General features: G+C 40.2%; 1 protein-coding gene across 1 annotated transcript in view; it reads right to left on the bottom strand.

Moving 5' to 3' along the window:
* LOC139447451 (tyrosine-protein kinase Fgr-like) overlaps positions 1–8,190 on the bottom strand; it is a 107,558-nt gene extending 99,368 nt beyond the window's left edge. The window contains exon 1 of the mRNA XM_071228804.1: positions 8,105–8,190. The gene's annotated coding sequence lies outside the window, so the exon portion shown is untranslated. The remainder of the gene's footprint in view (positions 1–8,104) is intronic.
* Between the last annotated feature and the right edge of the window lie 5,003 nt (positions 8,191–13,193).

Raw genomic sequence — 13,193 nt, 5'->3', positions numbered from 1 at the left:
AACCACTTAAGCTCTTCTACTTTTTCATTCTTAATCCTCTTATATCACAAGTGACCTTATACTTGGCTTGTTATCTGTTTTGTAAAATAAAGAACAAAGTACCGCAATCCGCTGACATTACCTTCTTACCAAGCAACATACTTCACATTACATAAAGTTGGAACGAACAGAAAACAAACCCAGATACATTAACAGCCCACATTCCAACATAGTTCAAATAAACATCAACACATTCCATCATACCATAAACATAATGAAAATCTTCCACAATTTCTTCATTACTCGTAACGAGGCAGACAATAATTACAACCAACACCGACTCCCAAGAAGAAATCTGGAGGGGTACACCATTGATGATGGCAAAGCCACAGGTAGGAGAGCATCAATCAACAGCACCAGCAAGAGGGGGGGGAGGGGTTGAGGGAGGGATGGGGATGAGGGAGGGACGGGGACGAGGAAGGGAGTGAGGGGGAGAGGGATGAGAGTGAGGTAGGCTCCCACTCCCAACTTCCTGTGAGGTAAGTTTGAATTCATCTCCGTCTCCCGATAATTTGCCTTCCCTGTGTTTCTGACAAGGCGGAATACACAAGCCTACTTCCCCATGCCAAGAATGACATTTTTGTTTCTTCTACGAAGTAATCCCACATGCTGGCCTTGTGCATGTAAGTGATTGAAAACACAGAATGTGAATACACGGTAGGCACTCGTCCAACCTTCCACACAATCCGGGAGCACGGATACGCTTTTGTAAACATTTCTCTAAGGAACATATGAACGAACTCAGGAATAGAACAGATTTCTTTTCGGCTGTGGATAAAAATATCCCATTTTTCTTGGCAGAAAGTTGTAAAGAATGGAGAGGTTATAAAAAAAAAAAGTCATGAATTTCATTTCAAGACTTTCAAACAGATTTTCACTTGTTGGTTTTTATATGGAATTTTAAAGACAATTCAGGTGAAATGTGACATAAGAAATCAGTTTGTCATTCTTCTAGATTGGTATAAGAGTCTAATAATCAGAAAAATAAAATATTTTTTGCCTCGGAGATTTACAATTACAAGGTGGAAACAAGTTTTCTTCACAAAAAGTGTTGCATCGAAACTTCAGACAAGCCTCCATTCAAACTATCCGAGTCTCATTCCAGCCTTCGACAAGTTCAAGGCTGTTGTCATAGCCTTCATCGCCATCTGTCCAGGATGTGTCAATGACTGATACAGGACTGGAACTAGCCTTGCCAAACTGCCCACTGGTTAACATTTAAGGCATTTGCATTTAAGGGTTTTGCTATATATGTCATCTTAAAGATAAAGAAAAATGTTTCTATAGTTGGACATGGTGTAGAATTTTCACAAAACTATCCCACTTGCAGTTCCACTGCTGGTGTGTGCAGCTGCACTTGTGACGCCACTGCTGGTGTGTGCAGCTGCACTTGCGATTCCACTGCTGGTGCATGCAGCTAATTCAAACAATGCCTTTGATCAATGTGTGAAATACATAATTGATGAAAGCTGCAAAGTAGGAGTGAACCCACTGTCAAGTATATTATTACCGTATTCGACGTAATAAGCGCTCCGCCCTCATAGGCGCCCACAGCAATATTTGCTAATATGTTGGCAAGTGAACAATCCCAATTAGCACCCTTTCTGATTGATCCATGTACACAAGACTTATTTATAATACGCACTTGTGTGTTATATGCATCCTTAATTATGGGCAATTAAATTCTGGAAAATATATCTGTCGTATATAAACAGTTCAGGCTGTCAGCATAATCCATGAAATTTATCTTTCAACAGTTTTTTTCCACCAAAATAATATTCTAATAAGAGCCCCCTATTTCTAATTTTGAGAGCGCCCTGGGTGCTTATTACGTCGAATACGGCATGCACAAGCGGCATCTGGTGCATGGCCGACAATGATATCAGTATCCACATGCTTCATGCCGGGCGTGAGCGTCATCAACTGGTTACATGGAACAACCATGTTATCGGGAGCAAGATGCCAGGTATATAGACATTATGATACATTTATCTTGACTTGAGATAATCGTGACAGCTAGATATATGCATCAATCATTGCATGTACATATAACTTTCACTGATAATACAGTGATCGCTCGCTATTGCGCTCTTCGATAAAGCGCTACTTCGGTTACTACGCGCAGTAACGCATGGCTCCCAAAATTTATGTACACTTTTATTACTGATAGTTTTACACAGACATATTTGTATTGTTGTTCGTTGTTCATTTGCACATAACGCTTCTCATTGCATAATCAACCGTTTATCGCTGAATGGAGTTCTAATAATCTGTTTGAAAACATCCGCGGCAAGTCCCGGAAATACGATTGTTCAACTAGTTAACTTTTCACACTATCGACCTTTGATCTTAGAAGCGCATGCATGCAATAAAAGAGAACCACAAGCGAAGTTTATATTCTTAATTAGTGGGCAATCCAATTTGAGGCGACACTGTCACACACATGTAGTTGCTGTCACAACACGGCGGTCATTCATTTCGTAATCGCGCTTTCGTAACATCGCCTGGTTTTTTCCGTAGTTATAACAAGCGATTTCATTGGATTAAAATTTGTTTCTAATGACGCTTTCTTGCCGAAATCTACTACAAGTTTCGTGATTGGTCAATTTTGAGCACGTGACCTCAGGCAGCCAATCAAATTATAGCTGTGATACCAAGCTCGTGTTTGATAAATTTCAGAAGTTGGCGAAAGATTTTTTGTTAAATCGTGTTAATCTGAACGTTTTAAGCAGGAAATCACGATATATATTAAAAATATGGAACTTCGCGAATGTATCGTGCTAGGTTACGAGCTGTGACAAAGATTTTTCATGCATATATTTTTGCATTAAACATTGTGTCCGTGCCGATAATTCAAGGCGACGAAAGCCGAGATGTCATTTGACTTACATTACACGCGATCGCACGAAACGATGGAAATAATAACTTAGATGTAAGTTTGATTACTTTTAGATATATTTTTGTTGATTTTATTTATCACTTTGTATAATATATTGAAAGATTTGTTTAAAACGTCTTTATTTTGCTCTTTGATGTGGACCCGTTGTCGAAATGTGTGTCCGAGAATTTTATTTTCAATAACATCGCGGGAAATAGTGAATAATTTTTTAATTTATCGATTAAAAATGATAAATTTAAATGGAATACGTATTTCAGACATTGTGAAATGTGACAGATTTAATAAATGAATGATATTACAGGTAGATCTAGGTCCATAAAAATATATACCATTTTGATGTGACGTGAGATAAACACATATTGATGATCTGCGATTTTCCGAGCGCGCGCCTCGGCCTCGGTTAAACGGCTCATCGTCTATAACGCCCACCAATTATTTGGACCCCATTGGTAGCGTTATAGCGAGCGATCACTGTACTAACAAAACATGACACCATCCTGAAATTCTCTCTAACCACACCAAATGCTATCAGGAAAGAGGAATATGGGATTGAGTAAGTGAGTTGGGTTTAACATGGCTTTGGACAGTATTCCAGTCATATCACGGCGTGTCAGCTTAATGTGGGAGGAAAGCCCAAAGTAATACAGGTCTTAGACGTTTACCACTTTGGTGAAACCCACAAGCACGGTAATGGTGCTGACAAACCTAGAAACATAATCAGGGCATATTGGGATTTGAACCCACAATCATAGGTTTCTGGCTTGCCCAAGGGAAGCAACTCTGCACAATGAAGTGCAGTGCCTTAGACCACCTGTGCCCCCAGGGCAACTCCGCGAGACATTTTAGAGTTATTAGGAGGTGTCCTTTTGTGGTATCACTATTTGGACAGTGAACCCCAGTATGTCATATTTCATCTTCCCGAGGCAAGGGAGTTAACTGACTACAAAAGTACAGTTTCCACCCTTGCCGAACTAGGCTGGAATTCCTGGGTTCGATCATAGCGCCACCAGTGGCTTTTATAAGTAATGTCCCTTCTATGTCCTTCCAATTGACCAATCAGATTCAACCTCTCATATCACTTGCCTTTGCTTCAAGTAAAATGTGCCGCCCAGTCAAGACGATCCGACCAAAAATCAAGATCTATATTGTAATAAAACGGATTGTACCATTCTTGGGAAGATGTGATATCGTCATTATCACAGAGTCCATTTCTTCAATAAAATACACGTCACTCATCGTGCTCATGACACCAATGCCATGCAGACATGACATCTGTCAAAGATGACAAAAGGAATGTCTTCCCAACTAGGACCCTTATCATTTCAGCAGGCGAAACAAATCGTATGTACAGGACATTTTCATTTCCACTTAGTGTGGGAGAGACTTTTAACACTGGGGACAGATAGCGGCACAATGTTATCACCGTGCTGTAAACACTACGGCCTGAGCCACAGACGCTTGTCAACCCCACTTGGCAGGGTGATGAGGAATATCCGGTGAGCCCACCTTGTTATTGATAATGTCACCCGAAAAACACAAGCCCCAGATAGGGACTACAGTGTCAACAGTGGTATCGACAGCTCTTCGGGGATCTGCTGTCAGGGATCATCAATCTGGGTGATTAATCACGGCCATCTGTATAATAACCACTGTAATGCCAGGTATTTCAAAATATTTATCAAACACAGTCATGACAAGTACTTTGAGCAGATGTCGCACACAGCAATATTCCAGCTATATGACAGCAGTCTGTAAATAATTGTGCCTGGGCCAGACAATCCAGTGACTGATATCATGAGCATCGATCCACGCAATTGGGGTCGTTGACATGCATCAACCAAGTCAGCGAGTCTGACCACCTGATCCCGTTAGTAGCCTCTTACGACAAGCGTAGTCGCCTTTTACGCAACAGGTTGTCATCACAAACACATAACAATCATATGTCAGTGAATAGACAATCTTGAATACACATAATATATTGATTGTATACCATAAGCTGTACCAATTAAGCTGCCGTGTGTCATTCAAAGGTAATGACTATGCAGTATTCAATTGTTTGTTGACGAAGGCCCTACTCAGCAAAATTCTAATTAAGGGGAGTCCTGATGCCTTTGACCTGTGAAGATTCGGGTTAGAATAGTAAAGGCGATTAACAGGATCAGGTGCTCAGGCTCAGTGACTTGGTTGAAGCATGTCATTGTTCCCAATTGCGTGGATTGTCTGGTCCAGACTTGATTATTTACAAACCGTTGTCATATAGCTGGAATATTACGTGAAACAATAAACCAAGCAACCTGATGCCCTTAGGTCTTCAGTATTTGAATCTAAGGAGCCCCTAAATCGTGACATTTTAATATCAGTTTCATAACAAAGACCCCTGGCTTATTATGTTTAATTTTGAACACTGTGTATTAGTGGTGGGACGATACACCGATGCATCGCGATTTTTTTACTTCTCAATACAAGTATCGATCGATCACAGTTACACAAGTAACCATGGTTACAAGTATCGATTCTTAACATAAATGTTTTCTTGAATAAGTATAACACCAAACACTAATTAGTAGTGAAACTGAGTAGTGAAACTAGATGTAAATATGTTCATCCATTGCCCCATACCTGACACTGCCAACTGTGAGACATCAGTGTGCCAGGTGTTTGGCAATCCCGTGCATGAAAAAGGTGGCTTACGCACCACAGATAAGTGCACATGCAAGTATCGCGATACGTCTCGTGAGCAAGTTATCGTGATACAAATCGGATCGCACAGCCCTACTGTGTATATATAGCGATATTTTATGAACCCTAAACAATAAATAACATTTAGAGAAATTAACACATGAATTTAATGTCTTTTAATTCTAGTTTTTTTATTCTGCACATGAACTGACCTTCATTATTTGAAGTTTAAATTACGTGAAAAAGATGACAACATTCCTAGCATGCCTAAACAGTCTTTAAACACAAACTGAGAATGTAAAATGACACAGCTAAGGATTACTGCTGAACATCAGCCCTTTGGGAGGCTAACTCAACTCACAGCAATAATCCAATGTTTGCTCCAGTTCCTAACATGGCAGCTAATAGTAGCGCTGAAAGCCCTAAAGAGTTTCCATACATAGGCCCTATACGTGATTAAGGCTAATACTCTATACCGTGTCACCATTGGTCAAGTTACTTTATTTCCCGTATTTAGCACACCTGTTCCAATAATTGCCCCGAGACCAACTTCTATACCAGTATACCAGTCTGTAAGTAATTCTAACAAGTGCTTCCTACTAAGACATAATAAGCGCCCACAGCGATATTTGCTAATATATTGGTTAGTGAACAATCCCAATTAGCACCCCTTACCGATTGATCAATGTACACAAGACTTATATATTCGTGTGTAATATGCACACGTGTGCTACAGGCAACCTAAATTATGGGCAATTAAATTCTGGAAAATATATCTGTCGTGTATAATATGCACAGAGTTTTCTTTGGAAACATATCAGGCTGTCAGCATAAACAACAAAATTTACAGTCTTTCAACTCTGGGTTTTTTTCTCACCAAAATTATATTCTAAATCGAGCCCCATATTTCTAATTTTGAGAGCGCCCTGGGCGCTTATTACTTCGAATATGGTAAATTACATGACAGGCTGTATTTTCCTGTGTACAAACATGTGATACCTCCCGATCTGTCCAGGATGGTCACCTGAGATACGGGGAGGGGGGGGGTCGTTTGACCAACCTGGACGGGTCTCAGTCAATCAACTGGTAATTAAAGTCTGTGCGTATTATACACAACACATATATTTTTCAAGAATTTAATTGCCCATATTTAAGGGTGCATATAACACACGAGTGCGTATTATACATGAATAAATAAGTCTTGTGTACATGGATCAATCGGAAGGGGTGCTAATTGGGATTGTTCACTAGCCCATATATCAGCAAATATGGCAGTGGGCGCTTATTAGAGCGGGGCGCTTATTACGTTGAATACAGTATATGGTTTACGACTTAACAATGTACACTGGGCACTTCCTCTTCTCAGCATGTTTATTTCTGCATAATTTAGTACAATCTTAGATACATATGACTGGCCCAATTATACATGACTTTTAATTATTGGTTATCAGATTTATCAGAAGCTATTCTAAAATGTCAATATACATCAAAGTTATGCCATTAGACTCTCGGAAATGAAAACAAAATATTACCAGCAAGCGCGGCCATCAGAAACAACACGATCACTGATAACAAATTTAACATGTGTACTTTTTAACAAGCAACCCCCTCAGTCAATTTTCTAGACTCTTATTACGGTGAATACGGTAAATTTACACCCAGCAATAATAAAAAAAATATTTACTCAGCTGGAATAATAGCTGAAGGCTATATATCCACTATTCAACAGATTCGTGAATCAAAAATGATGAAATCCCTATTTGCCATTGTCATCTTGTAATCTGCATCAGATAACGTTCATATTTTATTCATATCAATTTATTCAAAATCCAAAAAATGTGCACGTTGCACACGTGGTAGGATGTGGTTAATAGTTAAATATACCCGCCAAATCTCCCCGCCTACTCAGGAGTATGTACACAAGATATTACAACACCGGACCAGTGGCCACACCTTCCAATCCCTCGACCACGTGTATTCGTTCGAGAGTGACATTCAATTGCAATTTTGAAAAGAGATCGAACACGCGAATATTTCTAAGTAGCAGTGCTTGTGAACACATAAAAACACCCTTGTGTCGTGAAAATACATTGTAAATATCGCTGTCACTGAACTGACGAGTATCGTGTCACATCTTAAGCTTCGTCTGACATTGACAAGTGTGTCACATTTCCTTGCGACTGATGTACGCACTAAGGAATAGCTCCCGCCATTATTAACCCATGAATCTGCCATATTATTTCGGTAAATGATGGATAAGCACTGGATATATGTCAGCGATGTAAGACATTCCTGTGAGGGACACCTCTGCTAAGTTCGCACATGAATATAAGTCCCATCGTGGGACAGGAAGTCATGTTCGCCATCTTGAGCTTGACATATTTGGGTTCTCGCGCAAAAAAAGAAATCATGTGTCATTTAGTCCTGAAATGAATTGCACTGAAGCAAAACGTGAGGTGACAAGATGTGTACATAGTCAATTCTTACCTCCGAATACACGCCATTACGTTCTGTTATAAGCATCCCGGACTCCATTAAGTCGAGTCCATGAACTCGTGTAAGTTGGCGAGAGATGTAAATTACGGGTCAAGGTCGCAAAAGTGGGGTATCCCCTATGACGTCATGTATTTCCTTTCTTTGGGGGTTCCCGCGAAAATACTCCAAAACGCTTGACATTCCGACAAGTGGAAATGTCGAATTTATCACGGAAGACGTTTGTTATAGGATTCACTGTTATTTTTTCAGTGTTTTGTAATAAGCAATTAACCAAATCGAAACTTCACGTAAACGAATGGTCACAGCGTTTGCATTACCCGATCACCAGGGATCGAGTCATCGTCTCAGCATTGAGCTATAAATATCTACATGTTAGTCAAGTGTCGTATTCGACATTTACAACACAAGAAATCTGAGGTGACATTACATAAATACCTGATTATTCATTTTAATCATATAAGAACAATGCAGCATTTTCAACAACGATCTACATTGAGTGCATGAATGCTCTCTCTCTCTCTCTCTCTCTCTCTCTCTCTCTCTCTCTCTCTCTCACACACACACACACACACACACACACGATCATTCTCAGACAGGTGTGTGTTGTATATGACGTCATAACTGTCCATTATGACGTCACCCTAGTATCCGCGAACATCACCGACCAGCCATTATAGTTCCTGCCATACACATGCTCGTCGTAGGATTTTGTTTGTTTGTTTGTTGTTTAACGCCGCACTCAGCAATATTCCAGCTATATGACGGCGGTCTGTAAAATAATCGAGTCTGGACCAGACAATCCAGTGATTGACATCATGAGCATCGATCCACGCAATTGGGATCGGTGACATGTATACATATCAACCAAGTCAGCGAGCCTGACCACCCGATCCCGTTAGTCGCCTTTTACGGCAAGCATGGGTTGCTGAAGACCTATTCTATCCCGGAATCTTCACGGGTCACTCGTCGTAGGAGGCAACGGACTTATAGATATGGTGGTCGTGTTTGGTGATTTGTTTAATCGTAGTTCACCTCGTAGGCGTTGTTCATAATATCAATCACTAGACTGTCCGGTTCGGAATTGATTATCTACAGCCCGCCACATATAAAGCTGGAATACTGACGAATGCGACAAAAATCGAACAAAATTATTTGGGGGAAAACGATTAAACATTGTAGAAAATATACCCACTTTTAGACTTATTGTGTCGCGGTCGAAAGGGAGAGGTGGGGGTGACGGGTGATAAGAATGTCGTCACGATGACTCAGTACGTGGGACAGGGAATGTGTGTTACCTCCACTGCCCTTTGCACTAAACTTTCAGATAGATTTAATTTTAGCAAATTTATTATCTCTCGCTTCCGGTTCATAGGCAAGGAATGTTTACTTCAGCGGGAACCAATATGGCCCAATAAATCAGCTAGTAGGACACCAGGAACACAAGCACTTCATTCACAGATCAGGTGACATTTGGGCAGCCTGTCGTACGCACGCCAGAGTTGGGTCAAAGCTGATGAATGAATATAGATGTCATTGCGCTCTAAGAAAGTGAGTGAGTGAGTATGGTTTTACGCCGCTTTTAGCAATATTCCAGTAATATCACCGCGGGGGACACCAGAAATGGGCTTCAAACATTGTACCCATTTGGCGAATTGAACCCGGGTCTTCGGCGTGACGAGTGAACGCTTTAACCACTAGGCTACACAACCGACAACAACCCCCCCCCCCCCCCCCCCCCCCCCCATCCAAGAAAGACGAAGTATTATTTCTGAGCAAGTGATGTTTGATTTAAAAGAATAGCATATTAAAGCTGAAACCCTTCATTGGGACATTTTAAGATAATTTTGTTTTATAGATTTTTTCATAATATTAATTTACTATACATTATTTCCCTCAATAAAGAAAGGACGAAATATAACCAGAACTCAAGGGAAATATCAATACCAGTCGACTGTTATAATTACGAAAATAATGCGACATCACAATATTTCAGGCGGGCACGGAAATTCAGTTTCCGAATTTAAATACCCGCTTTGTAAGAAAGCACATATCGAGCTACACTAATCATAGACACACAATACAAGGTAATGTTAGAAGCCACTCTCTGTAACACCTGTGCATGGTCACGGCGGTAGGGGCTGCAGTAGCGTGCACGTGGAGTTGCTGGGTGCACCTGTCGGGGAAGATGCATCGTGGAAACTGGGAACCGTCATACATACACCATTTTTTGTAGCATGCTATCATTTTGACTAAAAAAAACACATAATTTTATCAGTTTGTGACACGTTTTCAATAAAAAAAAAACAATTATTTTTTTAATTGGCTAACACATGCGCATTTCCCTTAATAACCAAAAAACCGCCTAATAACACCTGGATGTATTAGTTTTAATTTTTGTGATATGCTCACATACCGAAAAAACACTGATTTATTTATTTGGCATGTAATTAGAATCATTGCTGCTTCGTCGCATCATGGCTAATTAAGAAAGTTGGGGATACGTGTTTTTTTGTGTTTTTAAAAAAATGAAAATTTAAAATTAATTCTCGATGATGGGATGTTGTATAAAAAAAACATCTTTACAACAATTAGCAAGTAATATACAGTGAAACCTCGTTATTACGGACCCTGTTAATCTGGAAACCCAATCTTCCGGACGACTACCGCTGCTGACGCTTAATTACGTGAGAACAAATGTAGTGATATTTCCCCAGAACAATGACTCGTTATTCCGGAAATATGTTAATCCTGACAATTTCAGTGGGGGTACTCCTGTCCGGAGTAACGGGGCTTCACTGTATCGTCATTTCCCCGTCCCCTAATTTCTACTATGATCTCCATGCACTGAAACTGGCTGTCAAAGGAAGCCATCGAGGGACCTCCAAAGACTGAAAGACCCGAAGTAACACGTGACCTCACTGCGTCACAATGAAATTCCCGTTATGCATATGAAATCAGTGTTGTAATTACTATTTAAGAGTACAAAGGTTATACTTGGGATAACGCTTTCTTGGTAAAGTACAGATTCTCGTACATGTTAATTGGTTGAGTCCCACCCGGGATTCGAACCCACTTAGAACCCTGACTTTGTGTGCTGGCGATTAGGTGCCTCACTCTGGCAGTGTGGGTTCGAATCCAAGTTGGGACTCAACCTTAACAAAGTACGAAAATCTGTACTTTACCAAGAAAGTGTTATCCCAAATATAACACTTGTTACATTTGACCACTTTCTAAATGACATTGTGTGTTCAAATTTAAGAGTTATTTGGAGAGAAAATAACGGGCGCCAGAAAAAGCATCGTTTTATAGAAACACTTCTCCTAAACCAGTTAAAGTAGAAAGGTTGCTTGAACTGTGATGTACGTGCATCAGTAACAACACAGGTATGTTGTGTAACGCCGCACTCGGCAATATTCTAGCTGTATGACGGCGGTCTGTACATAATCCAGAGTGGACCAGGCACTCCAACAACTAAAATTGTTAGGAATGATTCACGCCGTCGGTGTGTGATGACACGCAGTCAAGTCAGCGACCCTCAAGTCACTCGGTATCCCTATGTCTGAAAGAATGATGAACGGGCAAATGTAACGGTAACATTTGGTGACCGCGAGTAGAGTTAAGAGGTAGCATCGAAAGATGGCTGGTAACATTACCAATTGTAATAGTAACATCACCAACTGAAGTGGAAACATCAACAACTGTAGTAGTGACACCAACAACTGTAGTAGTAACATCAACAACTGTAGTAGTGACATTAACAGCTGTAGTAGTAACATCAACAACTGTAGTAGTAACATCAACAACTGTAGTAGTGACACCAACAACTGTAGTAGTAACACCAACAACTGTAGTAGTGACATTAACAGCTGTAGTAGTAACATCAACAACTGTAGTAGTAGCATCAACAACTGTAGTAGTGACACCAACAACTGTAGTAGTGACATTAACAGCTGTAGTAGTAACATCACCAATTGTAGTAGTAACATCACCAACTGAAGTGGAAACATCAACAACTGTAGTAGTGACACCAACAACTGTAGTAGTAACATCAACAACTGTAGTAGTGACATTAACAGCTGTAGTAGTAACATCAACAACTGTAGTAGTAACATCAACAACTGTAGTAGTGACATCAACAACTGTAGTAGTGACATCTACAACTGTAGTAGTGACATTAACAACTGTAGTCATAACATCAACAACTGTAGTAGTGACATCAACAACTGTAGTAGTGACACCAACAACTGTAGTAGTGACATTAACAACTGTAGTAGTGACATTAACAACTGTAGTAGTGACATCTACAACTGTAGTCGTGAAACCAACAACTGTAGTAGTGACACCAACAACTGTAGTAGTGACACCAACAACTGTAGTAGTAACATCAACAACTGTAGTAGTGACACCAACAACTGTAGTAGTGACACCAACAACTGTAGTAGTAACACCAACAACTGTAGTAGTAACATCAACTACTGTAGTAGTAACATCAACTACTGTAGTAGTAACATCAACAACTGGACTAGGCCTAAAGGTTAATGAGGTAGTAACATTGACATAACCTGTTTAACATGCAGACCGCCGCATCTATCCACACAATCACAGTCATATGCACATTGGGAGGAGCCTTTTTGTGATTTCATCTGCAAATGTTTTTACTTTATTAAACACAGATCTAGCACTGCACTCATCTGTTAAGTTGATGTGTATGATTAACTCTGTCGGTCCCACCCTCCCTCGACATGCACACAGACTGATCACGATCAAAGGGCTTGAAATACTGCCTTCATTTGAGCTCAATAGGGCGAAATACACCTTTTGCAATCAGTGCGATATGTTCAAGGTTATTGGGTTCAAATCACATTGAATGTCACTCGATCTGTGGAGAGAAGGCGAGCGACACACCCAACAGCATGCCATCGCGTGCACTTAATTCAGTATCTTAGACTTGAAGAAAGGATATTAGAAATGCATGCCAGCAAAAATATTCAGCTATATGTCAATAGTTCCCCGCTTGCGAGCTCATCAAGATTATATGCTTTTGTGTGAAATATTTGCTGTCTCGATGATTACATTTCCC

The sequence above is a fragment of the Haliotis cracherodii genome, unplaced genomic scaffold (genome assembly GCF_022045235.1).
Source record: "Haliotis cracherodii isolate W230 unplaced genomic scaffold, xgHalCrac1.p SCAF_7, whole genome shotgun sequence".
In the NCBI taxonomy this organism is placed as follows: Eukaryota; Metazoa; Mollusca; class Gastropoda; order Lepetellida; family Haliotidae; genus Haliotis; species Haliotis cracherodii.
The sequence above is the reverse complement of the archived record's forward strand: the minus strand, read 5'-3'. Positions and strand labels throughout refer to the sequence as shown.